This window comes from Malaclemys terrapin, chromosome 8, assembly GCF_027887155.1.
Source record: "Malaclemys terrapin pileata isolate rMalTer1 chromosome 8, rMalTer1.hap1, whole genome shotgun sequence".
Classification (NCBI taxonomy): Eukaryota; Metazoa; Chordata; order Testudines; family Emydidae; genus Malaclemys; species Malaclemys terrapin.
In genome coordinates this window covers 100942425-100958527 of record NC_071512.1, presented here as the reverse complement: position 1 = coordinate 100958527, position 16103 = coordinate 100942425, and the positions used below count along the sequence as shown (strand labels likewise).

The 16103-nt window shown below is 35.0% G+C and overlaps 1 protein-coding gene across 1 annotated transcript in view; it reads right to left on the bottom strand.

Annotated features, from left to right (window-relative positions):
- The window catches only part of FAF1 (Fas associated factor 1), a 325268-nt gene that overhangs the window by 192842 nt on the left and 116323 nt on the right, over positions 1-16103 (bottom strand). The gene's annotated exons all lie outside the window — the stretch shown is intronic.

The following is a 16103-nucleotide window of genomic DNA, read 5'->3' as shown; positions in this document are numbered from 1 at the left end:
CCAGGTCAGAGTCTAGCACCCAAACCAATGGAGCATCCTTGCTTTTGGTCTAGAGCTCTGCTGAGTAAAGCCTGTTTTTGTGCCAGATTATGCAGTAAATCTTCAAATGTTTCATTCTGGGTTTCTAGAGATGAAGAGCTACAACGTGCTAATCAATGATCCAACTGTCAATATATATACACAAGAGCTCATTTATAAACTCCAAGGAACAATGATTCCCAGAGTCCTCAATACATTTAAAAAAAAAAAGAAGACGCTGGCAGTAATGTAAGCACATTAGGTGCTTTTAGTTCTCAAAAAATTACCCAATTAACATCAATGGAAACTCACAGAACAGTAGGTGGGTTTCTCCTTCCCCATCCACCAATGACTCTCAAACCCCTTAGTTGTCAGCTAGTGCCAGGCATGGTGAAGGTTTGTGATGTGAATACCAATTCAATATGAACACGGCTGCAAAGATAAATTCATTTGGCCAAACAGCTCTCAAATGGCTTATCCATCCATTTTAGTTATCCCTAATGCACCCCTGCCTTGAGATAGCTATAACCCACATACACAAATTAAAGGGTAGCACTAATATTGTACAAAAGGAACATCACTCTCCCACGCAGTGATTTGCCCACTGCATTTTCTCCTTCCTCTATTTCTACCTTTTCCTTCTCCCACCCGCCCCCTCTTTTTCTTTGATTTGCCTCCTTCTCTCTCAGATTCATAGATGTTAAGGCCAGGTAGGACCATCATGGTCAACTTGTCTGACATGCTGTAAAATACAGGCCCTAGAATTTCACCCAGTAATTCCTGCATCAAACCCATAACTTCTGGTTGAACAAAGCAGAATGGATTTTTTTTTTTTTAAAGACATCCAAGTCTTAATTTAAATATTTCATTTTCATCTCCAGGTAGCCTGAACTGCAGTTGTCTGATCTGAAGATGGTAAAAGTACAAGTACAGGTCAGAGTGACAAGGCCCTCATCTGAAAAGAAGGGATGCATTCTCCTAGCTAACTAAAGGTGGATGAAGGAAGCCCTCACCACTGTTACAACCAACCTCCACAGAAGTAATGACAAACGCCGGCATCACAGGAAATGAAGGAAATCTGTGTCCCAGAGAGATGTTAGGACATCAAAAATCTAAGCTTTTATTTTTAAAAGATTCTGTTTCTAGCTCTCAGGATTAGGAAAATAAGGCTGAAAATGTGACTGATGTGCAACCAATGCAGCTATGTCTGCACTAGTCTGCCGACACTTGTAGCAGGAAGCTGTAGGACCCCACACCCATTACCATAGCAGACCAGCCTCTTTCTGGGCTGGTCAGTTTTGTGACAAAAGGGGTAGACTCGGATGCCCAAGTAGGCTCTGTAGGATCAGCTCCCAGGGGGCTGGAGGGGGCAGCAGAGAGAGGAGGTGAAGGAGGGCTTAGATGCTCACTTGAACATTACTCACCCCTTTCAATCTTTCACTGCCCAGGGTCAGACTGAGAAAAAATGGTCCTCTCACAAGTAACACCTAATTATGGCATCAAAATCAAACGTTAATCACCGAAGATTGTGCAGATCAGAAAATCTTTGTTCCTCTCATTTCTTACATATTTTGAGCCACACTGAAAAATTAATTCAGATGCCCAATGATGATGATCTAACTCTGTTGTTAAATCCTATTGAGATGAATGGGGCAGTTCACACGCTGCAGAGTTATTGTTTCAGGCTGTCTGCACAAGAAACTTACACTGGTTTAAATTTGTTTTTAAACCAATTTACTTAAATGGGTTTTAAAATCCTGTGCAGACTCTTGGAGGGTGCATCCACACTAGGAAAACAAAGTGTTGGGTGGTTGTTGTAGTTTTTAACCACATGTTAGCTAATACATGGCAAAATCCTGCTGTGGACAAGGCAGTTTGTAGTTTTCATACATGTTTAGCTGGTCAAGATAAACACCAGGGGCAACAGAGGGTTTACCTCAACCAGTTAAACACATGTGAAAACCTACAAACTGCCTTGTCAACATTAGGATTTTACCATGAGTTTGTTACCAGATATTAGTTATCACAAGCTAAAAAAAAAAAGCCTCTTCCCACTCCCCGCCCCCCTACTGAGGACAAAGCCTTTTTTCAGTTTAACAAACTAATTCCTAACTGACTTAAGCTACAATGAGGCAAGCTGCCCTTAAACCAAAATAATAATGTCGATGTGAGGGTTTGCACCAATTTAAACTTAAACATAATTATCTTAAAATTACATCTTTAGTTAAATCAGTGCAATTTTCTTGTGTACACAAGGCCTAGAGTCAGTTCACTTAATGGTTACACTCATTCTGAAAATTTTCCTTACAATCATAATAACCAGGCAAAGAAAGAAAGAAAGAAAGAAAGAAATTGTGAAGAACAAGATGGCAGCCTCAAACAAAAGTACCAAATCACTGACCCAGCACATCGTGTTTCAAGCAGAGAGCTGCATATCAAAGATTAACAAAGAACTATAATAAAAACCTTTTTAAAAATCAATGCATTTAGAATATATTAATTCAAGATGAATAAAACATAGATAACATTCAGAAATAAAACGTAGAGCACATCATATGTAAACGTCAAACACAAAATATTATTCACTATTACATACTTACCATGTATTTGTGCTACACACCCATTCCAAATGCAAATATTTGGAGAGAAATACCTACTGTGTAAGCACGTACTGAAATAGTTTGCCCTGCCATATTGCATCAATGGTTATTTGACAAGTTATAGCATCACACACCGTACATGTACGTAGCATTCTGTGGCTCTTCCCCCTGTAGTTGCTAATAAAGCCACTGTTTTTAGGATTCACGTTAGAGGCTCCCACTTTAGAGCATAGGGAGATATTTCCTGTTTATGACAATTGTGTGTGTAAAAACAAAAAAAGAAAAAGAAAAAATTATTACAACTAATAAAAGGACAAAAAGGGTATCAGATATGTGAACAGAGTTTGTTTCCTAAAACTTAAGACATTTTAATTAAATTATTAAGTATTAATTCCAGAAGGAACAATTAAAATGAACAGAGAAAAAAATTGTGTAGCTATTGGGCATAATATTTTGTTCAGAATTTGATCTTTTGTTTAAAAAGCTAATATGCAAAACTGACTGTAAAATAATATCTACAGATGGACATTCATTGATGAGTTTGAGTTACAGTTCAACAGCCCTCCAACTTTGCAGAAAGTAGTAGTAATAACCATAGAACACAACCACCACATTTTAAATGGTTCTAACACACATTAAACTTCCTATTATACTTTCACAAAGAGAAACTTTAAAAAAAAAATAGCAACTCTTCTTGATCTTTTCTATTTTGAAAAGCAGCAAAGGACTGTGTAAAAGAGAAGTCTTTTGTGAATGATAAAACCTTTCTTTGCAGAAGAAAATGAATAAATCATGGGATAAAAAGAGGGAATGGGGGAGGAATGAGAGAGAGAACACCAATGGAAAGGCTGAAAGAGAAAATAAGAAATATAGGAGAAAGAATAAAAAGACCCCAAAAGGAAGGGGAAAAAGAGAAAAAGAAGGGAAAGAAGCTTAGCAAACAAGAGGCAAATTTGACCCAAGGGAAAGAATATGATATACACAGATGACTACCAAGTTGTTAGCATGAATCAGGACTGAGTGATCCTGGATTTGATTTTTGATCCGAAAAAAGGGCTACGTGCACAGACCCTGGCGTTTGAGAAGGTTGATCTGTAGCTCGTTCTCCCTCTCTTTTGGTACAAGTTCCTTGAGCCAACAGTTGTTGAAATGTGAGCCAAACACTAAAGCTATGTCTACACTAGCACTTTTAGCGGTATAACTTATGCCGCTCAGGGCTGTGGGGGGAAAAAAAACCGCTTTGAGTGACATAAGTTACACCGACAGAAACGCCGATGTGGACAGCTCTATGTCGGCAGGAGAGCGTCTCCCACCAACATAGATACTGCCATGTATTGGGGGTGGTTTAATTATATTGACAGGAGAGCTATTTCCCGTCGACATAGAGCAGCCATACGGGATATCTTACAGCGGCACAGCTGCATCGGTGCCACTGTAAGGTCTCTAGTGTAGACATGACCTTAGACTGGCATCTATGGTGATGGCTTTCCATTGGAGTTCCCGAAGAGGCACCTTCCTGAAGGGCAGTTTCTTCTACAAACTGGTCTGAGAAATTGGGAGAGCGACTTGGTAATCTGTTCCCCTCAGAGTAGGACTATACCTGCATGGGGGCTCATGTGGGTTCCCACTTGAATGTTAGTTTATCATAGAAGCCCAACTATGCTGTGAGGATTCTCCTCTGGCAGTCTCCCAGAATGAGACATGCCAATTGTTTAGCCACCATGACAGATGGGCAACCAGAGAACTTTTCTTCAGATTGACTGGTTCCTGTGAAGAGCTAGTCTTTTCTGGAGAACTTAGTGGACTGAGGACTTCAAAAGAACTGTTTATGTCTGCAGTACTGTTTGCATTCCTTCTGATACAGCCTGATCAGAGTAAGTCTTTTTGGACTATCCTATGTCATGACTCTGTCTAGCAATTCTCCATTTAGTCTTCTTTCCTATATTGTAGTAGGTGCACAGAAGTGAACACAACACACTAGGTGCTGGCTCTCCAGAGATGTACAGAGAAACTTTTCCACCATGCTCCATGATGTGATGTCTCTGCAGTTGAAAACTGGGAGGGGGAAGAGGAAGTTGTTTGGTGTATTTATTTACATGCTATACTACATTGCAAGCTCATATTGAACCTGCTATCCACTATCATGCCTACATATCTTTTGGCATTCCAAGTATCTCAAGAATAACTGCATCTTGAATTATTTCCCCAATATTTGTCGAGTTGATGCAAAGCTTGGTACAAATCCAAAAAATAGGGATCAAAATTTATGGTTAGCAAATTATTTGGCTAAATCTTCCATGTATGATGAAAGATTATCATTGTAATTCATTAGCAAATTACAGACTTTGTAAACAGGCAGTCACAGATTTGGCTTTGGCTTTGTATCAATCATTTTAGACCAGCTGGGTAGAAATACACACAACTCTGGAAAACAGAAAATGGAGTGTTCTTTCATTTTTAATTTACTTGAAACTTTCAAGAAAAATAAATTGTTCTATTTAAATATGTCAATATTTCAAGACTTTTGTAAATCATTCAATTTTACCGTAAGTACATACACTTTATATAGGGCTGTCAAACTATTTAAAAAATTAATCATGATTAATCACAAGATTAAATAAAATTACGATTAACTGCCATTTTAATCGCACTGTTAAAAATTATTTGAATATTTTTGAATTTTTCTACATTTTCAAGTATATTGATTTCAGTTATAACACAGAATACAAAGTGTACAGTGCCCACTTTACATTATTTTTATTACAAAGATTTTCACTGTAAAAAAGATAAAACAGAAGAAATAGTATTTTCAGTTCATCTCATACAAGTACTGTAGTAGTGCAATTTCTTAATCACGAAAGTGCAACTTACAAATGTAGAAATTTTTTTTTTACATAACTGTACTCAAGAATAAAACAATATAAAACTTGAGTGTCCACAAGTCCACGCCGTCTTACTTTTTGTTCAGCCAATCACTAACAAAAACAAGTTTGTTTACATTTATGCGAGATAATTCTGCCTGCTTTGTATTTACACCTGAACATGGAAACAGGTGTTCGCATGGCACTGTTGTTGCCAGCATTGCAAGGTATTTACATGCCAGATACACTAACCATTTGTATGACCCTTGGTGGTTCGGGTTCTCTAGTTTCTGCATCGGAGCGTTGTTCTTTTAAGACTTCGTCCCTCTCAAATTTTGGAAGGTACTTTGAGATTCTTAAACCTTGGGTGGGAGAGCTATAGCTATCTTTAGAAATCTCACATTGGTACTTTCTTTGTGTTGCGTCAAATCTGCAGTGAAAGTGTTCTTAAAATGAACAACATGTGCTGGGTTAGCATCAAAGATTGCCATAACACAAAATATATGGCAGAATGCAGGTAAAACCACAGAGCAGGAGACATACAATTCTCCCCCAAGGAGTTCAGTCACAAATTTAATTAACTGATTTTTTTTTTTTAAACAAGTGTCATCAGAATGGAAGTATGTCTTCTGGAATGGTGGCCGAAGCATGAAGGGGCATAAGAATGTTTAGTATATCTGCCATGTAAATAACTTGGCAACACTGGCTACAACAGTGCCATGCGAATGCGTGTTCTCACGTTCAGGTGACATTGTAAATAAGAAATGGGAAGCATTATCTCCCATAAATGTAAACCAACTTGTTCGTCTTAGTGATTGCCTGAACAAGAAGTAGGACTGAGTGGACTTGTAGGCTCTAAAGTTTTACATTGTTTTATTTTTGAGTGCAGTTATGTAACAAAAAATAATTCTACATTTGTAAATTGCACTTTCATGATTAAGAGATTGCACTACAGTACTTGTATGACGTGAATTGAAAAATATTTCTTTTGCTAATCTTTTACAGTGCAAATCTTCGTAACCAAAAATAATATAAAGTGAGTATTGTACACTTTGTTTTCTGTGTTGTAATTGAAATCAATATATTTGAAAATGTAGAAAAACATCCAAAATATTTATAATACATTTAAATTGGTATTCTATTCTTAATAGTGCAATTAAAACTGCGATTAATCAGTACTAATTTTTTTAATCAAGTTAAGTGATTAACTCAAAACAAATTAAGTTAACTACAATTGACAGCCCTGTTTTATATAATTTAGGAACATAGGGACTATCTAGCTGTTAAGTTTACTTTAGTTGCATAATGAATTTTATAAGCAAAGATGTAACAAGATTAAAAATCACTTCTTCACATAGTCAAAACAATGTCTTAGACAAGTATTAGACTTATAATCATATCACTGTCATAGTAAGAGTATTCTAATAATTCTTCTAAATAAGCCTAAAAACTAATGCTCTGGCTATTCACAAGATACAATAATATCAACATTCCTGTTCTGAGCTTTTCTAGTCTACTAAGATGACCCCGTACAAAGATGCTTGTTTTGGCTATGTCTACTTTGCTTAAGCTACAAGGCCACGTATGGGGACAGCTGCATTTGGGAGCAACTTAAAACAAATTTCATCTTGGTGGCACCTAATCCAGCGCCTGGTACAAGCAGCATGGAAAAGTCAGTGTCAAAATTAAACAATGCAGGCTTTTCTAGGAACAGATGCTTTTTCCTTGCAGCTGTAAAAATCTTAAAACAATCCTGTACCCCTCTGTCTGGTCACGCAGCTACCACAAAGCAAGGCATAAATTTTGCCACTTATAGCAAATGTTTGCTGAGAGCTTTTATAGTGCTTTTTAAAAACAGTAACAGGGATTTATTGAGGGTGATTATGAGACTATTTTACACCTTAAATGAGTGCAGGGTTCTTGAATTTATGCCCATGATTCTTGATGTATTAACAAAGGAATAATTTTTATGTTAATATTATATGTACCATTTTACACAAAAATAGGAATACAGCACTTTCCAAAGATAAAAATCATAACAAGTGGCTTTTTTTATAGAGGTAGTAAGCATTTTCGCACTGAATATAATGCACTGGCAAAAGCGTATATATTTTATTTTAACAGCATTTTCATGGTATTTGTTAGGTATTAATTCATGATAACTGAATAAACATTTTGCATAATGATCAGATAATATTATAATATAGTACATTATACTAGTTTATTAAGACATAGGCTGCTTCAGTAATATATCATGCCTCTAGAAATATGGATTATAAATCAGTTAAATAATTGCCACCTTGCATGCTTGACCCTCCAAAAACAGTACATTGTTTTAAAGTTCTTTAGTATGTTTCTAGGATATCAGTGGATTAATATTTTTAACATGGATATAAACAAACTGCCCTTCATTATTGAAAAAGCTTCTGTAACTCAACGAACAGAAGTAAGCCATCAAACTCCTAGCTAAGTAAGTAATTTGCAGTGTCATCATTCCAGGTCTGTTCTATATTAGCTGCAGATTTTTCTTTTATGCTATTTTTTATTGTGTGTAAAGTGACTAACTAGCTTTACATAGATAAAATATTTTAAAATATTCTCTAACAAAACCAATACTCTCTAATTGTTCGTTCTTTCCTTTGTTACTAAAGTTTAAAAACAAAAACAAAAAACTTTTCCAGCATTAGCACCTATTTAGAAGTGTAACTGAGCTGTTTGATGGGAAAATGTTGCTTTATGCCCAGAATAATTTGAATAAATAAAACTGATTGTATGAAACAATATTGCAATTCAGTTTTTCATTTTTTTACCCATTTCTAAATTATAAAATCATAGAAATGATATTTTAACCAATATACATGCAGAACAGAGAAACGTTGTATTTTATACTGCCATACATGTTGATGTACAAGCTAAAAATAAAGAAATCACAATTTAAAAAGTCCTTGCGAAAACTGTGCCAGCACTTAGTTTTTGGTTTATGATTGATGTTGATGTAATGTATACACATTACAGTATTGTACGTAACATTATTTTGCTATCCTGAATGACCAGAGCTGGAAATGTAGGTGCTTCATATGCTCTAAATTGTGGCTGCTTACATTTTCTTGTTATTTCATGCTAAAATCTTTTCAATAGCTAGCACTATGCCAGCAGCTTTGCCCCAAAACATATTAACTCTTTGAAAGTAAGCTGTAGCAAATACCCATAAAACAAAATTACAATACTGAATTACATTTTTAATTTGAGTGGCTTAAAACCGCTCAGTTTGCTAAATTAGGGCCTGATCCAAAAAACTTTTAGCATCATGAGTTGTCTTAAATTACATGCGTAAACCCATTCACTTCAATATGATTACTTGAGAGTGTAAGGACAACTCACATGATAGATCATTTGCAGGATATGATTTCTCAAATTGATATTTTATTTTTTTGGGGGTGTCCCTGAACTCCAGTCCCCATTTATGGGCTATATAAATATATACACATACACACACACACAAACTACAAGTGTTCACAAACCAAAAGCTAACAGATGTGTGACTTCTAATTAGTTATAATAATCTGTGCCTCAATGCTATTGGAACAAGCCTGTCTCTTTTCTTTGGAAATTAAATAGCTTTCTTTGGAGTTTTAAACTCTCAGGGTACTTCAAAGCCTATGTTTAAAAAAAAACTGCTTTGATTAAAATTTTAGACATCTACAGTGATAACTTTATGAAAGGAAAATATTAAATTATAATTATCCTAAACAGACACAGTCTTGTGAAACTAACCCTACATTCATATTAAAATACAAAGGATTGACTATAATGAATTTGATTCATCCTTACACACAAAGCTTTACCACAGTAAACTCAGTCAACTGTTGCTCTTGCTTTTATATTCATAGTAGTTAAATAGCGCACTTTAAAACAAAAAAAACTCCAATTGGCTTTTCATACATCCACCCTCCCCAAAAATAACGCACTTGAAAAACCCAAATGATATGAAAAGGCTTCAAGGCCTCTTTTCTCCCTTTCATAGCACTTTTTTAGCACTTTTTTTTATTTCTGTTTGCAGTAATCTGCCTTTCACTTTCTCATTGCTACAGAACAAACGAGGAGGCTCAGCACTTTGAAAAGGGGGCTCAATGTGTAATGGGTCCACTAGAATTAATTTAGTTGCACCAAATCCATTGAGCACTGAGTTTTTTTTCTCTTCTCAAATCATTTTGAGTCGGACGCAGCCCCCAGCCTTTGTAATTCTAGTAAAGCACTTAAAGTGCACAGTAGGTGTTCATCAGGACCATCTGGTCAAAAGCAAAACAAGCTGCTGATTTTGCCTTTGAATAGAATGAAGCAAGTGTGAATTAGTCTCTTCAATTAGCACTATTACAACCTGTCAAGTGCATATTGTAAAACAGGATTATTACAGTATTGGTCACCAGTGCAATTATTTACTCTCTGCCTTTTCTTGCATATAAAAATGTCCATGTTTATTAGTTTCTGATAACTGAAAATGGTTTCTTTAAAGCTATGCATTTCCAAACCGCCAAAATACAAATTACAGGTTATCAAACATTCTGTCAGCAATATGTTGTTTCATAATTAGTAGAGAAGTAAAATAATGCCCTTCATCTTATAGGCTTTGTTACTGCAGCTCAAAAAAGAAAAGGGATAACGGTTGTATAGATTTGCCTTTACAATCACTTAAAACCAGAACTATTTCCAAAACCAATTTTAAATGTCTAATAAAGCTGTCACTTCCAAACAGGTACACAGTGGATATTTTTTACACTGTCATTTCCTAAGGGACTCCTCTCTCATAGAACGTGTAACATGTGACCGTTTTACAAAATGATTAACACCAATTTATTCAGCTGACACAGCTTGGTTTAACAAATATGTTATTATTCCTCAAAAGTTAATAAGGCCACAGGAATATTTTAGAAAACACAACTCAGATTTGCCATAACAAAAATCTGATTAAGGGTGAAATTTATGACTCTTTAGTTTTAAGAAGAATCTTTTTTATTCTTGCCAACATGCAATTATGCTTTTAAGTGTCAAAAACATTAACTTGATATATGTTGCTTGTTTATTATTACAGCACCTCGGGATAATACAGTGAAGGATGCTTTAAAAGTATGTGCTGTAATATTAAATTATCCAGTGTATATTAAAATCAATTTATTTAACTAATTTCTTTCACAAACAAACAAAAACTCAGTTTTAATAAATATAACAAATGAAATTAAAAATACTCAACTTGGACTCAATATCATAGTAAGACCTTTTTTAATTTCTTGGATATTAAGAAAGTTATTGGCTGATCCCAGCAACATAGAATATATGTGCATTGCCCACTGGGTATTAACAGTTGATTACAATGGTTAATGATCTAGTATATTAGCATTAAAATCATTTACTCAAATATTTAAACAAAACAAGTAAGGATTTTGACATTAGTAAAATGTTTTTTGAAAAGTAAACTAGTTTTTAATAGATGTAACTTATCAAACAAGTATTAGGACATCTTGATGTCTGAATCAACCATCGGCTAACTTATGTCATAATTATTTAGCAGCAATATTAATATGATCAATATGATTGCTGTATCTAGTTCATGTCCCTCATGCTAATTTCTGATCTTTACTATGAGTTGCTCTCACTCAAACAGTTGGTTTGAAAATGATTTCATAAAACATCAAAATACAAAAAGAAAATGAAAAGGAAACAGTGCAAGAATTCCCTTCTGTTGGAGTAACTATTTTTCTGCACACAGAAAGGATTCCTCCCACGTCTATATTTATTGGTGTTATATAGATTCCTTTAATGAGGTCTCTGTCTATATTGTATGGTTTCATTTGTGTATGTTTTTGGCATCTATCCATTAACAACTAAAGTTAAAAAAGAAAGGGGCACAAAGAATTTTAAACAGTGGCAGTGGTTCATTGTCAATACACAATTATATTTTTAGCAATACAAGCCAAACACACTACAGAAAATACCAATGACAATGTATATGTTTTAAAGTATTAAAACTAAAGACAAATGTGATTGAAGCTCATCAATTTGAACACAGCTGCAATCAACATATCTCAACTACTCTGTTAAATATTATGTTCCAGAGTCTCTGCACTTTAATTATCTGTACAAGCTCAGATCAATGAACCTGAATGAGTGACAATATGAAGTTAATGTACCGGAGGATAGTGTGGACTGTCAGAGTTGGCTAATCATAACTATAGCATAGCTTGTCCCCATAGAGCTGCACATACAGGAGTTGCTACTTATGCTTTTGGTGCTCTTGGAAACATTCCTATGCCATCTTACCCATTCTAGTCTTTGGGCAGCAAAGAACAGACTACCTGTCACAGGTGGTAAGATACTAACCAGCTACCCTCACTTAGATTAATTTAATGGCTAAAGGAACTGACTGGGGAGCAGCTGCAGGCATGCAAAGGAGGCTTTTATTTGGAATCTATCTTCTTTGCATTTTAAATGTAGATCTCATGTTCTACCAGGAATCACAATGCCTCATATACGTTTTGCCTGGTACTCTGGTCTGATATTTCCAGCAGTAAAAATACACCAACACAGATCTTTTTTCAGAAGGCCTTAAGGTTTCTGCACATTTTATTTTCTTCACCCTTTAATGGCCACAGCTTGTGTACACTAGGTGCTTCTTTTCTAGCCCTGCACACCAGGAATCACATTAGGCATCAAAGCCCAATAAAGTCAATAATCTAGATAAATACAAACCATTACACAAAAGTTATTGAAAGTCTGTTCTTTTTAAAGTAAATTTATCTGGTTAAAAAGTTCTGAATAGCTTTTCATTTTTCTATGCGGTTCGTCTTTTTTTAAAACTGTGAAGCATGTATGTGTATTTTATGATCAGTCAGAAAAAGAAACAACCCCCAAAACCACAAAATTTGCCATCTAAACTGAAGCAGCTTTCATTTATGAACCCTATGTGGGTTGTTCCACCTTCAGATGAGAATAAAAATGTGCTTTTTAGGACAAATTTTAAGATACTCCCTTTAAAGATATAAGAACCTCCCTGCCTCTCCTTGAATAGCATGCCCACAATGAAATACATAGAGAATTTCAGATGGAAGGATTACCTTAATTTTAGAGAAACATCATCACAATTGAAAAACCTCCGTTTAAAAAATAGAAGAAATCAGGTTCTTGGTGACAGACACGGAACACAGTGTACGTTGAATGTAGCTATGTCTTAGTCCATTCTTAGTAATCCCTACTAATGCAACTATAGACCCATTTATCTTTGTCACTCCTTGTCTCAAAATTCATACTACTTTAACTTCCAACGGCTGATAACGTCTAAAAGTTATCACAGCACCATAAAAAAACAAAAAACACTTAGACTGAAAACTTCCGATTTTAGAGAATTCTCACCTCCTTTTCTTAGAGATTTCACTATATAGTACAATGAGAAATCTGTATTTTTATGTAAGTTTGTGAATTTAGAGCCTCTAAACAGATGACACAAAAACTGTTGATTGTCACATAAAAATGTCATCAGATTTCAAAAATAAAATCAAAATTTTTCTTGATACACTATCCGGTCAGGACATATTTAATGAAGCAATTTTACAAGAACAAACACATGTTTGAAACTTGTGACACAGATTAATTTGCAATTTTGGCTAACGGTATCATTAAGTTTCCAAGTTAATAATTCTCCTCCCTCTTACTTAAATAAATAAACAAACAAGCAAACACACACACCCCTCCCCGCCGCTCCAAACATCATCTCTCACACATCTAAAAAGATAGAATTAAAACTGGAACTCAAACTATTTTTAAACCATCCCTACGGCCTGGCCTGGTGATCCCACATCAAATATAGCTGATATTCAGTTTTAGCACTATTAATTCCTAATTAAATCTTACAGTGTAAGTGGCTGGAGATGTGCGGAAAAACCCCCAAACTTACAAATGGACTCAAACCAGCCCCTGAAATCCAAACACCCAGATATTTTGGAAGGTATATAAGGGAGTGAGTATGGATCCAGATCTGAACTTTGTGACTCAAGTCCATCTCTACGGCAAACTTATCTGCCCAATTGTTTCTAGGTGGACAATATATATGTAAAATAGGAAGGTTTCATGAAATAACCATTTCTTCAATTTTTAGGTACTTTGTAACATACGTTCTAAAAGGAATTAGCACAGAGCTGAAACTAGAGTACATAGTAAAGCTTGGTAGTTAACCCAACAGATTTACCCTAACTCCTTGCAAAAATATTCATGACATGGTTTTAAAATGTTACATGAAAAACAGCCTGGAAAAAATATTTACTGCTATCAAGTCACTGCAGCATTAAAATATATTTAACAATCCAAACAACTGGCCCTGGAGAGACAGTTGCATACAACTGTGGCAAGCAATGGAACATTTATAGAATTTTAAATATTTCTTTCAATAATTGATGCAGTCATTTTGAATCTTTCTGCATAGGATATCAGATGTCAGTAGATTGCATTAACACTGCTTAAACATTTCAACTTGTCAGTATGGCCAACTCGATTTCTGAAATATTTGCAGTATTTTCCCATCGAAACAGTAATAAAGGTAAAATAAATATATGCCACTGCTTTATAATCACTGAACATTAATGAATATTTTATGTCTTTTTAAATCTCCCTGTTTAATTTAAAAGGGTGAAATTAAGTCTCCTTCCTGCAATATGCCAATTATCTGTAAATCAAACAATAACTTGGCCATTATACTCCTTTTTGCTAATATACAAGAAGCTAATTTGAAAACACTGAATGGCATTTTTAGATAATAATTGAATAGTCCTTCCTGCCCTCTTGTGGTAGACAATCGCAACTTGCGTAAAGCATTTCAGCTACCACAAAAATATACCAAAAAGTACGTAAACTATTAATTTGTTGGTGTGTGAATGAGAAAAAAAAAGTGGAAAAGAAATCTTCCAACAGTCTTGAGAGAAAAAAAAAATCACTGATCCCCCAAAAAGAAAAAAAAATTACTACACAAAGCAACTAAAGTTCATCAATTGCTTGCTACAATTCTCATTATATGCTAAAAGTATAAAAATAATTAATAGTAATTAGAGTTAGCACCCAAAACAAGCCTCTGATTCTGCAATTCGATCAATGTGAGCAGACCTTCCCATGCATACAAATCCCTACTGATTGCAATGGGGCTCTGTACAGATTTAAAGTGACCATCCATTCAGATCCAATTGCAGGCTCTTCTGCAGGCTTCTTAAAGTAAGAAGGTCTAGAGTTATATTTTTCACTTTGACTTTAATGCATTTGGTTTTGCTCAGGAATTGCATGGATAATTTTATGCATCACATATGAAACATTACTTAAGTACAGAAGCGTAGCATGAGACAAAGACACTTGTTGTGGTTTATATGAGAATCCTGAATTATAACATTCTTTTTTAAATGGAATTGCCGTTATGTTAGAAATAATCCTGTCATTATCAATAGACAAAACAACTTCAGTGAACATAAAAATATCCAATATCTCATAGTCACTATATCAGGGTCTCTGGCTCCTTCTTCAGGCTCAATAAAAGCCACTGAAGAAATTATAACATGTTAACATTTTGTGTAGATAGACAAAAACAATACAAGAAACAGCTAATATATAGGTGACTGCAAACACCTAAAAAGCAGTTAATTTCATTAAAAAATTAAAATTAAGAAAGCACAAATCTAGAATCATAAATTACCAGCAGTCTTCAAACTAAGCAGTTTTTATTTATAAGAAGTCCAAAAGTTCATCCCCACCAAAAAGTTGTGTTTCAACAGTGTGTTTGTGTAGTTATATTTAAAAGTAGTTAATTATATTAAAAATCCATTTTCAAAGGGGGAAAAATGTGCATGAGAGGGACAACATTTGTATGTTATGTTCCAGACAACGGAATTTAAAATGACCCAACTAGAGATGTCATGAAAAACAGTATTAATAATGATGGAAATGATGAAGGCCTCTTTATCGTAGGGATATGGGTTACTGCTCCTGTAATACTACAGAATTTAGATTATGCTCTCTAGGGTAGGAATTTATAAGAAAATGTATTAAATCTTACAAACTTGAATGGGAAAAAAACTTCAAACCAAAGAAAAACATATTTAAATTGGAAATCAAATATTTCCATCTTCAGAATTCCCACCAGGAAATATTAAGGGTTCATACATGTTCCTAGAATACACTTGCCAGATTCTTACAAATGGCTTGTGCGCTGGATGTCACGTGAAGTGAGGTAGTTGGCAATAATGTTTTGCTGTAGAAGAGAATTAAGAAACCAGACAAGGGTTTCCAGTTCTAACATTGGAAGGGCAAGATGCATAACAGAGACTACCTTTGTTTCTAGGGGACATAATTCCAGCACTGTTCTTTGCAACACCACCCCTTGCTGGCCATTCTATGGAACAACAGGACATCAGTTATACAAAAAAACCCACTTCACTCCCAACCTAGACAGAGTGAAGGAAACAGAACAGCCAGTTGTGCCAAAGGGGCTTAAAAAAATGGGGGTGGGTGGTTGGCTGGGAGAGAGCAAGTTAAAAGGAAAGCAAGAGAGCAAGCATCACTGGATTAAAAATAAAGCATACCTGGACTATAACTAGCT